Source organism: Spea bombifrons, chromosome 8 (assembly GCF_027358695.1).
Source record: "Spea bombifrons isolate aSpeBom1 chromosome 8, aSpeBom1.2.pri, whole genome shotgun sequence".
In the NCBI taxonomy this organism is placed as follows: Eukaryota; Metazoa; Chordata; class Amphibia; order Anura; family Pelobatidae; genus Spea; species Spea bombifrons.
The window spans coordinates 20479633-20493747 of NC_071094.1; the positions used below are offsets into that span (position 1 = coordinate 20479633).

General features: G+C 44.7%; 1 long non-coding RNA gene across 1 annotated transcript in view; it reads left to right on the plus strand.

Annotated features, from left to right (window-relative positions):
* Positions 1 to 14115, plus strand: part of LOC128503581 (uncharacterized) — a 232220-nt gene that overhangs the window by 107223 nt on the left and 110882 nt on the right. Inside the window, exon 2 of the long non-coding RNA XR_008355263.1 lies at positions 3534 to 3636. This is a non-coding gene — a long non-coding RNA (uncharacterized LOC128503581). The remainder of the gene's footprint in view (positions 1 to 3533; positions 3637 to 14115) is intronic.

Sequence of the window (14115 nt, forward strand, 5' to 3'; positions counted from 1 at the left end):
TTGCAGGTATACATAAATAATGTATGGAAACATAGCATAGCAGATATGGATCTACAGAATAACACAGAAACCCAGCTTTGCAGGTATAGATCAATTGGAATTCACATAAAAACACAGCATTAAAGGTATATTTAAAACCCCCTAAATTACAGGCATAGATCACAGGTTGCACACCCCAAAGTCACACTGCCCGTCCACACTGCCCACACAGAACCTGACCAGCACACAGATAACACACATAAGATTTGCCATCTTTGTCCCATATACACCCTGCCTGTGCCATCTTGGTCCCCAAGGCTCAAACATCCTGCTAGTGCCATCTTTGCCCTTCCACAATTATACATCTATGATACACACAATCACATTAGCTCATGCTCTCCCTCATTCAGACAATTCATCCACACATTAACTCATGCTCTCCCTCATTCAGACAATTCATCCACACATTAACTCATGCTCTCCCTCATTCAGACAGTTCATCCACACATTAACTCATGCTCTCCCTCATTCAGACAATTCATCCACACATTAACTCATACTCTCCCTCATTCAGACAATTCATCCACACATTAACTCATACTCTCCCTCATTCAGACAATTCATCCACACATTAACTCATACTCTCCCTCATTCAGACAATTCATCCACACATTAACTCATGCTCTCCCTCATTCGGACAATTCATCCATTTTAAGAAACTACGCCCCTTGGAGCTTCAAATGAGGGGCTACATGTATTTCTAGGACAAAAGTTGAGTGCACAAATAATGATGGAATATGTCGCTTTGGCTAGAAAATATGTTTTTTCTAACCGTAGCGACATGTTCATTTGTGTCTTGCGCACTCCAGGTTTGTACTAGAAACACATACAGCCCCTCATTTGATGCGCCAAGGGGTGTAGTTCTTGCAAATGTGTACTTTTTGTGCCATAATTTAACTTCCTACGTGAGCAGTAATGCCACGTCAAGGCTTCAACCCTAATTACTGATCATTCACACGCCTTTCATATCTCCATTCACTCGCAGAAGCACACACCATACTTTTCCATACATTCACTCACAGAAGCACACACCATTCTTTCCATAGATTCCCTCGCAGAAACACACACCATTCTTTCCATACATTCACTTGCAGAAGCACACACCATACTTTCCCCTTACAATCCCAAAGAAATGATGGTAAAGGGAGGAAAAAAAATCACTTTTTACAGCAAAAATAAGTTTTGCAGTAAAAATGCAAAGCGCTCCAGAGATGAGATGGTTACTCATGTACCGCACAGGCTAAATGGCTGATTTTAATAATATTTGCAGTTCATCAGGATTTCAAAAATTGCCTCCCTCTACCGTAATTACTGATCATTCACACGCCTTTCATATCTCCATTCACTCGCAGAAGCACACACCATACTTTAAATACATTCACTCACAGAAGCACACACCATTCTTTCCCCTTACAATCCCAAAGAAATGATGGTAAAGGGAGGAAAAAAAATCACTTTTTACAGCAAAAATAAGTTTTGCAGTAAAAATGCAAAGCGCTCCAGGGATGAGATGGTTACTCACGTACCGCACAGGCTAAATGGCTGATTTTAATAATATTTGCAGTTCATCAGGATTTCAAAAATTGCCTCCCTCTACCGTTGGCTAAATTTAACCCCATGATCAAAGGGATCATGGGATTAAAAATTAGTATCGGCCATTTTTAAAAAGGAAATGTGACTTTTTATAGCTATATGATCACTGTGGTAACATTGGCTACCACAGTGATCATTTAGCTAGAATACTTAAACTTTTTTTTTTTTTTCACTTTACTTTATGTTTAAATAATTTTTTTAAACTTTTTTTACATTTTAATTTTTTTAACTTAATATCTTTTTTTCTTTTATACAAGCTATATACCGTTGCAAAGGTGAGGTAATTATGTTGGGGGTCTGTAGCTGCTTAAATGCCTGAGATACAGGCATCTAAGCAGCATGCCCCCATACCTCTTTAACTGACAATTGTCAGTTGTTAATAAAGTTGCGCGGTGACGTCATCGCGTCATTGCGCAAGACGTCACCGGCCGGATCGGGTGATTGAGGGGCAGATCGCTGGGGTAGGTGGTGATGGAGGTCCACAGACCTCCATCAAGGTAGGGTAGTGCTAGTGACGGCATGGTGCCGTCGTTAGCACCTGACTGGGACTGCTAGCGACGGCACCATGCCGTCGTTAGCAGTCAAGGGGTTAAAGTCCCATTGCGGGACTGACCTGGGTGGCTCGAAATTCGGCGGGGGGGCAACAGGGGGGGCAAGGAATATCCTAGGGGGGGCAATTGCCCCCCCTTGCCCCCCTGTAGCGACGCCACTGTGTTTGAGCCTTGGGGACCAAGATGGTACAGGCAGGGTGTATATGGAACAAAGATGGCACAGGCCGGGCTGTTTGGGGACAAAGTTGACTTGTGCTGGGCTAATTGGGGACAAAGATGGCAAGTCTTATGTGTGTTATCTGGTTGCTGGTCAGGTTCTATGTGGGCAATGTGGACGCCGGGGCTGGCTTTGGGGTGTGCAACCTGGGATCAATGCCTGTAATTTAGGGAGTTTTAAATAAAAGTTACCTTTAATGCCATGTTTTTATGTGAATTCCAATTGATCTATAGCTGGGTATAGCTGCAAAGCTGGGTTTTTGTGTTATTCTGTAGATCCATATCTGCTATGCTATGTTTTCATACATTATTTATGGATACCTGCAAATACAGGGTTTGTATGTCTTATTCAGTTGATTAATACATGCAATGCTGTTTCCATGTATTTATTTGATCAATACATGCAATGCTATGTTTCATATATTATTATTGTATACCTGCACATACAGGATTTGTATGTCTGATTCTGTTTATTTGATATATACCTTCAGTGCTGAGATCACAAATTAATTTCAATTGATCAATACATGCAAAGCTGTGTTTGTGTGTTAATGTTTTGATCTACACCTGCTATCAGCAGCAGGGTCTAATATATATATATGTATATATATATATATGTATATATATATATATATATATATATATTTATATAAATATATTAAAAAATATATATATATATATTTATATATATATATATTTATATATATATATATATATATATATATATATATATATATCGGCAGCAGGGACTAATGTTAATATATATCGGAAACTGGGGCTAATATTAATATATATGGGCAGCAGGGGCTAATATTTATATATATCGGCAGCAGGGGCTAATATTTATACCGTATTTGCTCGATTATAAGACGAGGTTTTTTCCAGAGCAAATGCTCTGAAAAATACCCCTCGTCTTATAATCGGGGTCGTCTTCTAATCAGACCCCAAAAAAATGGCTGGGGCCATGCTGCTTACCGGTCGCGAGCAGCGTCTCTTCCGTTAGAAGCAGGAGGACAGGAAGCTTGTAGCTTCCTCACAGCACTCTATCTCCCCCTCCCTCCTCTGGGGGCGGGGCCAGAGAAGTTGCTGGTACAGCCGGTCCCCTGCAGAAGTCTTCGAGTGAGAGATCTGCAGTTCAGGTAAGGGGGTGGGGGAGGGTTTTTGGGTAAGTATGTGTGATTAATGTGTGAAGTATGTGTGATTAATGGAATGAATGAGTATTTAAATGTTTGTGAATGTGTGTTTGTGTGTGATAGCATGGATGTGTAAGGGGGGTGGGGGTTGTAGCATGGCATAGGGAGGCTGTAATCCCACTACTATCATCCCCAGGTTCCAGCAGGGTACATGCTGGGTTAAAAGGCATATCATGGGGCTGAGTGGCATATAGGGGGTTAAAATGCATTTCTGGACCTCCAGAAATGCATTTTAACCCCCTATATGCCACTCAGCCCCATGATATGCATATATACCTCCAGAAATGCATTTTAACCCCCTATATGCCACTCAGCCAAATGATATGCCTTTTAACCCCCTATATGCCAGAGTGGCATATAGGGGTATAAGGCATATCATGGGGCAGAGTGGCAAATAGGGGGGGTATAAAGCATTTCTGGGGGCAGAGTGGCATAACTGGGGGGGGGCAGGTTGGCAAATAAAAGGAAATTTAAAAAATATATTTACATGAATTAATATTTACTGGTAAAACTTTTTTTCCTATAGGGTCGTCTTATATTCAGGCTTTTTGTTTTTTTCCTAAATTAATATTTTGATTTTGGGGGGTCGTCTTATAATCGGGGTCGTCTTATAATCGAGCAAATACGGTATATATCGGCAGCAGGGTCTAATATTAATGAAACTGCCAGTTCAGCTATAATTTTGAAATCATGTTTCAATCATAGTCTTTACTTCAAAGAGATAAGTACTCATTATGTAGTTAAAAATGCATGTCTAACAAATGTAGTGGGTTGTCGCCCTCTTATCACCGGATAAATCTGTTAGATCATGTGATTATCATAGCAGTCAAGGCTATCTTAGACCATTGGTTAAACCCATTAGCACCTTCAATTGCCTACTGGAGGAATAAAGTCACGAAGACAATGCTTCTAGAATGGACCTTGGTCCTTCAGGATAAGGAAAGGCAGGGAGAAAAATTCTTTGACATTTGGGAACCTTTCATAAACTTGGTTCTGTTCCCGCATGGGAACGACATGGTTCTGTTCCCGCACATTGACTTCTCGCTAAACCTAACTCCTTCTTGTTATTATTCTCTTTATTTTTAAAATATTTTTTGGCTTCCACGTCTGATGTTCTATATCCGACATTGTTTATTCCTGACCCAGATGTACCTTGGCTCACGTAAGGTTCGTCAGCCGCCAGTTGTATTGGCTTTGTGTTTGACTCTCTCCATAGCTCGGTCTCAAAAGGTATGTGTTTTGTTATATTGCAAGTATCTCACATGTATCTTTTTTTTTTATTGTTTTTTTTTATTACTTGTGTTGGTTTATCCCAATACTATACAGCACAAGATACACATGTAAACAAAATGTGATTACGAAGATACATAAATGATCATAACATTCTTTTTCTTCTCTTTTCAATGTTCATTCTGATATTGTTCTTATCATTGGCTGGAAGATTGGGAAGATATATCTAGTTATATTAACTTGGCGGGTCATAGGATAGCAGAGTCTCGATTAACTGTGTCTGTATACATATGCTCAACTCACATTGTTATGTTTACTCTGTATAACCTTGCTCTTGAGGAGATAATCGAATAGTATTGTGCACTCTCGAATGTACTCCTTCTGACCGCTATTCTACTGCATAATTGTACATGTATTTGCTCGATGTATTTCCTTGTACCATGCAGATTCTTGCTCATGTATTTCCTGATCTTCTAAACACCAAATAAACAGTTTATGAAAAAAAAATGCATGTCTAACGCGTATATGCGATGGGGCTATCATATAAATCAATAATAAAGGGGGCATTAATACAAATAGTGGTGGCAGGAGGCCATCATACAAGGGTGTGGGGGCACCACATCAATCTATACTAAAAGGGTGCTGGCTGGGGCATCAATACATAAGGGGCAAAAACACTAAGGGGGGTATAAACGACAATGCAATGTGAAAAATACATCCCGATGAAGATGTCTGTGACATAGATTGTGTCCTGCTGTTTGTGTGTTTTTGGTTATCAGTGTAGCAGAGCCTCTCCTGGTGTGTGTGTGTTCGGGTGTCAGTGTGGCAGAGCCTCTCCTGGTGTATGTGGGTGTGGCAGAGCCTGTCCTGGGGTGTGTGTTTGGGTGTCAGTGTGTCAGAGCCTGTCCTGGTGTGAGTGTGTTTGGATGTGGGTGTGGCAGAGCCTGTCCTGATGTGTGTGTTTGGGTGTCGGTATGGCAGAACCTGTCCTGGTGTGTGTGTTTGGGTGTTGGTGTGGCAGAGCCTGTCCTGGTGTGTGTGTTTGGGTGTCAGTGTGGCAGAGCCTGTGTTGGTGTGTGTGTGTTTGGTCATCTGTTTCCTGGCACTTAACTTACAATAGGAATTATTTAATTTATACTTATCCAGAGATAAAATGCTCTCCAGAAGTTGTAGTGAATTCAGGGGACAAAACGTTCAAGGCCCTGAAATCATTTAGTAGAAAAGTTATTTATTGTGTTATAATATTTATTTCAAGGATTAGTCACACTAAATTGTGGCTTCAGGCTTCCCATGTTGAATGAGCAAGTATTATATTATATATATATATATATATATATATATATATATACATAGTTTTTTCAGTGGTATGATTTAATGGTGGAAATTATGAATGCCCCCCCAGTTTGAATGTGGTATGTCATGTGCCTCCCCTATATATTGTTTCTACAGTTGCCACTGGGTACATTAAATACAGAAAAGGGAAATCATGGTTTAATAAATATATGGTAGACATTACACAAAATTTAGGGTTTAAAAAACGCTGGCTATAGAGGGGTTAAACATTTTTTAGGATGTTAACAAAATTAAAGATTGTATGATTTGTAATTATGCTTTTTATGGCAATAAAAAAAGATGTTGGCTGTCACTACATCTAAAGGTTTAACTTAAACTATGAGTTTAAGGATTTTTCAGGACAGAGATGGTACTGTATAATGCATTGTTAATAGAGTGTTGATCTTGATGTTATTCCTTAACTATGCAGGGACAGTTTATCTCTTTTTCCATGTGAAGCTTACTATCAAAGTGTAAACTAAATCCCATATCAGGATTGTAAGATACAATGTGGAAAATAACACATGTGACTGTTGATGGTATTAAGCAACTAACTTTTATTTTTATCTGTGTTAAAAAAGCAAAACACAGGGGTATGTTTGCTTTAACACGTATTAGTTTTAAATTCGCATGAATTGAAATGGCGGCTTATTTTGGTAGCACATGCACTTATTTTACACCTAACCACTTTCAACCACTTAAATCTAGTTTTCAGATCCAAATCACTTATGCCTCCTGGAGCCTCAACTCTATTACAAATCTTTACAACATTTACAAAAATGTAATCAACAAGCACGAATGATATAGTATAGCCTTAACATAGGACATGTTCCATATGTTCTCCAATTGAAGTGAAGAGGTGCAAATTGTCAGAGTTATTAAAAAAGAGAACAGTTTAACATAAATACCAATGTTCGCCATTTTATTCTTATGTCCTTATCTATTCGGCTCAGTGCTCTGCACATGTGGACACCTAAGTTACAAGTTATATAACTATCCTTAACTAATTGCTGTAACCAGGCCCAGGAGTAATATAATTAAAACTCCTAACACCTTTACAGAGGTTATTTTGTGAAAATGTAGATAAATAAGAATGACATTAATTGATATTAGAGCGAAAGATAATTAAAAAATAATAAATAATAAAACAAATTTCCCCAAACCTAGTGATTTACTCGCATTTTGTGCCGGTTGGGCCTGAGCCAGTGTTTTGAATGAGCTTAATTGGATATGAGACACAATGGGAGTAACCTTTGGTACTCTAGAGGTTATGTACTCTAATTCCTATTAAGCATGTGCAGGTTTTATAGCATAGCCCTCATCAGTATACCGTTACCCAGGCATAGTTATGAAACAGTGCAACCTAATACTGAGCATAAGCATGTAATAAATAAATCCCATTACTATATAGTGATCCAGACACAGACTATTGTACAACATAACTCCCGTCACTATATACTGAGCCAGGCACTGATGGTGGTACACCATAACTCCTATCATTATATAGCAAGCCAGGTACAGACAGTTGCACAGCATAACTCCCATCAATATAGCGTAGTTGCTCCATTATAAGACGACCCCCCAAAATGTTAATGTTAATTTAGAAAAAAAGAAAACGCCTGAATATAAGACTACCCTATAAGAAAAGTTTTACTAGTAAATGTTAATGCACATGTAAACCCTTTTTCATATTTATTAAAAACTATGATTAAGAAAAATGCATTTTTTATTTCCTCCAGTGCCCCCTAGATATGCCTTAGACACCTAAATGCCACTCTGTCTCCCTGATATGCCTTTTAACCCCATATTTGCCACACCCCAGATAGGCCTTATACCCCCTAAATGCCACTCTGCCTCCCTGATATGCCTTTTAAACCCCTATTTACCACCCACCAGATATGTCTTATACCTCCTATATGCCACCTTGCCTCCCTGAAATGCCTTTTAACCCCTTATTTGCTTCAGACTTCCTGGTGTCTAGTGCGGCAGCCGGTGGAGGTCTGTGCGATGCACAGATCCGCTGCTGCTGGCCAGTACTTCCACCGGGCTTCTATGACAGAGCGCCGGCATCACATGACCTTCCGGTGCTCCACCATAGAAGCCCTGGCGGAAGTACCGGCAGCAGTGGAGGTTGTCTCTGTGCATCCTGCAAACATTGCTGCGGCTGCGAGATGCACACATACAACCTCCGCTGGGTGCCGGATCAGGTAGGAGTCTCAATGCAGGGGCAGGTTCAGAACATGCCTGTAGGCAGGCTAATGTGTCCAGTTCAGGGCTGTGCTCTACTTTAGCTTTTCTCTTGGGCATCATCTATAGGTGTTCAGAGAATGAGCAGGATAAAAACAGGCAGGAAACTAGAAGCCCACTGGCAGAACAGACGGCTTGGAAGCCCACTGGCAGGGTGGACGACTTGGAAGCCCACTGGCAGGGTAGACGGCTTGGAAGCCCACTGGCAAGGTGGACGGCTTGGAAGCCCACTGGCAGGGTAGACGGCTTGGAAGCCCACTGGCAAGGTGGACGGCTTGGAAGCCCACTGGCAGGATGGACGGCTTGGAAGCCCACTGACAGGGCGGACGGCTTGGAAGCAGCTGGACAGGTAGGTACGTCTAGAACAGGCCGGGTCTGGTACACAAAACTGAATCGTTGACGTAGCCAAGAGTCATACACGGGAGACAGATCAGACGCAGCAAAGCAGTAGCTCAGTATATAGGGCCAGGAACATAATGCTCAATCAATGAATCTAGGCTGATGCCTGGTTTATATTGAGCCTTAATTGACCAAACGAGGGGCAGGTGTTTCAAGAGCTGCAATCCAAGATCCACTCGGTGGAGTAGTGGATAGGTGATTCACCTAGATTCCACAAGGTTGCAGGTTCATCCCTGTGGTTCCTGACATGCTGTTGCTGGCACTTCTATGGTGGAGCCATGGAAGGTCAAGATCAGCCCCGGAGCAAGAAATAGGTGTAGGGGCACCATGACCGGGGAAGGAACGAGGAGCACCCCATGACCTAACAAAGGGTTAAAATATTGGTTAGATACATACATCCTCTGTGACTACTTGGCCCCTGTGTGAACTTTTGCCCCCACACTCTGAATGTTCAGGAAGAGGAAGAAGGGGAGGGCACTGGGTGTTATCAACTAAATAAATTTGGGGACCTGCTCACAGATGAGCTTGTAGGTTTTTTAAGTAGGCGAAATTCTTGTTGGTTCACGTAAAAATTGCTGCTGTGATCATGGAAGATTTGTTGCGGGAGCTTCGTTCCAGGCTTACATCCGAAGGGGCTGGTTTACTGCGTGATCAAGTGGCTGAGCTGTTATCCGAGTCTCAACAACCTGATGTGCCAGTGTCACCCGAACCGGCTTGGGGCCTACGCTCCACGAGGACCCGGATGACTCGTCCCCCGTCGCGCCTTAGTCCCAAGGCGTCTGGGCGCTCACGACCCGCTTCTGTTGAGGCCAGGCGTTCTGGCCGTTCGTCCGCTAAACGGAGCAGAGCATCGGCGAGGACCGGACGTTCCAGGGAACCGCGATTACCGAGACGTTCAAGCCCTGACGTTCCACCTACCTGCGGTTCTCCTAGCAGCGCTTCCGAAGACGAGATGGTGGGCGTTTCGGATGTTCCGGTGCGGCAGGATCCGGCTGCGTCGCCTGGCTCAGCTGATGGGGTACGGTCTGACGATGCTTCTCATCCCTCACGCTCCGGGGCTCTCGCCCGGAGGCAGCAGGTGCCTGAAGGTGGTTCCAGCGGTGGCCAGGATTCGCGTCGTCGCGGCAGAGTGGGCGGTTCTCGCGGTAGCAGGGCTGTTGATGGACGTCTGGATGACCTCGTTCCTGCCAGCACAGTCGAGGACCCCGGTACGCCTGAGCTGTTCACGCCGGTGCCTGTTACTTTGCCAACACGGGAGGCTATGCCCTCTACATCTTCCCCTGCAGCTGGCCTGGCGAGGGGTGAGCGAGGGGTGAGCATACTGCTGTTCATTCTTTTCCTATTTTGTCTTCCCATGCTGCTAATATCCCCAGTAGTTTTTTAGGTTATGCTGGGTCACGGGGTCAAGTGGGGTCACAGGATCTTAGGGGTTCAGTGGTTGCTAGTGCAGGTTTGCCTGGGGCTTTAAGTGGTTTTTCTGCGCCTCATGTGTCCTCGGCGGCTGTGGATACCGCGGCTTACCTATGCAGCAGGGTGCTATCCCTTCTGGGCAGCAGTTGTTAGCTCAGGGTGCTAATTTGAATCCACACAGTGCCGTTTTACCTGCTTTGTCTCAATTTGTTGATGGTTTTAGAGATTTGTTAGTACGTTGTGGTTTGCAGGGTTTTGGAACCCCGGCGCAGGCTTGGGGATCTTATGGTGTTGCGGGAGGTCAGGCGGTGTCAGTGCCCCCTGTGGCGACAGTGGCGGGGGTAGGGTCTCCGGTAGCTAATCCGTTGCAAGGTCCTACCGGACCTGTGGGGCCTGCAGTGCCTGCTCCTTCTGGATCGAGCGGTTCGGGTCCTGTTGTGGGGGACAAACAGGGTGATCAGGCTGCCGTTCGTTTGGCTGATGCAGCCAGGGGTGAAGTTTATGTGTGCTTTGAGGCGCCCTTGGGTGCCCATCTGAAAGACGAGGTCCGGGAAAAGATTTGGAAAGGGGAGTACGTAGAGATTTTTTCGTTGCTTCCTTTGGGTAAATTTAATTTGGACAGGTTGAAGAAAGGTGAAGAGGTTAAGAAAGAAGAGGAGGAAAAAAGGCGTTACCGTTTAATTCCAAGAACCTTTTCAAATTGGCTTCAGGCTTTTGCCATTTTAGCCAGTGTAATCGGGCAGAAGAATCCTGAGCACTGTAGTGGTCTATTTGGTTACATGGATAGTATTGGGGAAGCTTACCGGGTTTATGGGGGTCAGTCGTGGCTCCGCTATGATGAGCAATTTAGACAAAGGATGGCTTTTCAGAAGGGTTTGCGATGGGATCATAAGGATATTTCTTTGTGGCTCAGGGTTATGACACCTGGCCGCAGTCAATCCCAGCCCTTTCCAGCAGCGGCCGGTGACAATTCCAGTTCTGGCTCATCGGCCGGCATGCAAAAGGGCTATTGCTGGAAATATAATGATGGGTTGTGTAAATGGGGATCCTTGTGCAGATTCAAGCACGAGTGCTCGGGGTGCAATGGGTCCCACCCCTTCTCCAAGTGCTTTAAGAAGCAAAAGAAGGTTTAAGGGGCGGCTGGAGCAAAAGGGGGTGACTCCGGTACTGGTAGAGAGGATGGTACCGTGGCTGACTAAATATCCTGATCAAGAGGCGGCTGCTTTGTTACTTTGTGGGTTTAGGGACGGTTTTCGGATTCCTTTTAAGGAATGCGAAGTTACTACTGTTGTTCGGAATTTACGCTCTGCCTTGTCCTTTCCTAATGTTGTGTCTGATAAATTGAGTAAGGAAGTGGCGTTGGGGAGGATGGAAGGCCCTTTCCTGTCTTGTCCTTTGCCTAATTTACGTTTATCCCCTTTGGGGGTTGTTCCCAAGAAGGAGCCGGGTAAATTCCGGCTCATCCACCATCTGTCCTACCCGAAAGGGCAATCGGTCAATGATGGAATTGACCCGGATTTGAGTACGGTGTCGTATACTTCCTTTGACCGGGCTGTGGAGTGGGTGCGTTCTTTTGGCCGAGGAGCATTGATGGCCAAGACTGATGTGGAGGCGGCTTTCCGGTTGTTACCGGTACATCCGGAGTGTTTCCATTTGCTGGGGTGCAAATGGGACGGGCAATATTTTGTGGATAAATGCCTCCCGATGGGCTGCTCCATTTCTTGTAAATATTTCGAGGTTTTTAGTTCGTTTGTCGAATGGGTTGTGCGTGAGGTGTCGGGTTTATCGTCCGTCATTCATTATCTCGACGATTTTCTATGTATTGGCCCTCCTTCTGCGTCTCATTGTAGTGTTTTATTGGCTATGGTGATTCAGGTTTCTCGGGATTTCGGAATACCTTTGGCGCCGGACAAGACGGTGTCCCCTTGTACATGTTTGAGTTTTCTGGGTATCGAGTTGGATTCGGAAGAGATGGTTTGTCGGTTGCCGTTGGATAAGGTGTATGATATGCGTTTCATGGTTGCCAGTTTTCTGCAGGTTTCTAAGGTTACCTTGAAGCAATTACAGTCATTGATTGGCAAACTTAATTTCGCGTGCCGTATCATGCCCATGGGGAGGGTTTTCTTACGACGGCTGTCCTAGGCTACAGCCGGGGTTAAGGCCCCCCATCATTGTATTAGGCTTTGAAGGAGGATCTGAAAGTTTGGGATACTTTCCTTTGCGAGTATAACGGTTGTTCATTGTGGCTTGCGCCTCCGGTTTCCAGTTGGGAATTGGAACTGTGGACCGATGCCTCGGGTTCCTTGGGTTTTGGTGCTTATTTTAAGGGTTCATGGTGTGCTCGGCATTGGCCTACGGGTTGGGAATCTAGAGGTTTGACTAGGAACCTGACGTTTTTAGAACTCTTTCCAATCTTGGTGTCATTGGAGCTGTGGGGGGAACAATTGGCCAACAAACATGTTAGGTTTTGGTGCGATAATTTATCCGTTGTTCATGCTGTGAATAATATCTCCTCTTCTTCTTTGCCGGTTTTGAAGCTACTGCGTTGGTTAGTTTTACGTTGCCTTCAGCTGAATATCTGTTTTCGGGATATTCACGTGCCGGGGGTTGATAACGGTGTAGCTGATTCCTTGTCTCGTTCACAGTGGGACAGGTTTTTCCAGCTGGCGCCTCAGGCTGCCCGTGAAGGCTGTCGGTTTCCAGATTGGATGTGGACGCTGGCAGAGTGATGGCTGAACAGCTTCGATCGCGGGCCTTTTATGACAGAACGTGGCAGGAGTGGGAGTGCTTTGAGCGGATCGCAAAGGAAGCTGACAGGGAGGTGGACAGGGCTGAGGTATTATCGTGGTTTATTGGGTACTTGTTTAGCAAGAAAGTATCCGTGTCAGGTTTGGATCGCCGTATGGCGGCCCTGGCTTTTGTGTTTAAGGAAAAAGGTGTTCCTGATGTGACTAAAGTTTTTTCTGTGCGACAGGCGGTTAAAGGGTTTAAAAAGGGCCCCAAGGTGGCGGATTCCAGGCGTCCTGTGTTGTATGGGATGTTGGTGGGTCTCGTGGGCAAGCTGCAAGGTGTTCGTTGTGCGTTTTCATTGGCCTTTTTTGGTGCATTCCGGATTGGGGAATTAGTGAGCCCCTCAGAGTCCGTTCAGGGTGGGATTCAGGCTGCGGATGTGGTTTGCCGTGGCAATACGGTTAGTATTCTGATTAGGCGTTCCAAGACTGATAAGGGTGGTAAGGGGCTGTATGTGGAGCTCAGGGAGTGTCCAGACAGCCCGGTTTGCCTGGTTGCCTGTTTGTGTGCCTATGGGGCTGTGAGGCCGGATGGCCCGTCTTCTTTTTTGGTACATGCGGACGATTCCGCGCTGTCCCGTTTCCAATTTAATTCGGTTTTTAAGCATGTTTTGCGTGCGTTGGGTCTGGCTGTGGCTGATTTTGGCACGCACTCCTTTCGCATAGGTGCGGCCACCGAGGCTTCGAGGTGGGGGTTGAGTAGGGACTTAATTAAGAGAATAGGCCAGTGGGAATCCACTAGGTTTAGGTCCTACATTCGCCCTCATTTGCTTTTATAATTGTTTATGTCGGTTTTGCGGCGGTTTGTTTGTGCTGTGCTATGTTGTTTGTTTTCTCTTTTACAGACTCCGCCCGCCGGGAAGTGTGGATTTTGGGGCACTCATATGTGTATTGGGCGGCCAGACGGGCGTCGGTTCGGCCTTCTGGGCGGCAGCTGGGTTTCGATAGAGATACGGTTGCTATCAGATGGCTCGGATTCAGAGGTATGCGCTGGGATAGGGTTTCCCGGGAATTGTCTCGGCACGTTCAAGTGCATGGTGTGCCCCATATCGTGGTTTTGCATGTTGGGGGAAATGATCTGTGTTATGTACCGCTGCGTGAATTGGTGTGTAATAT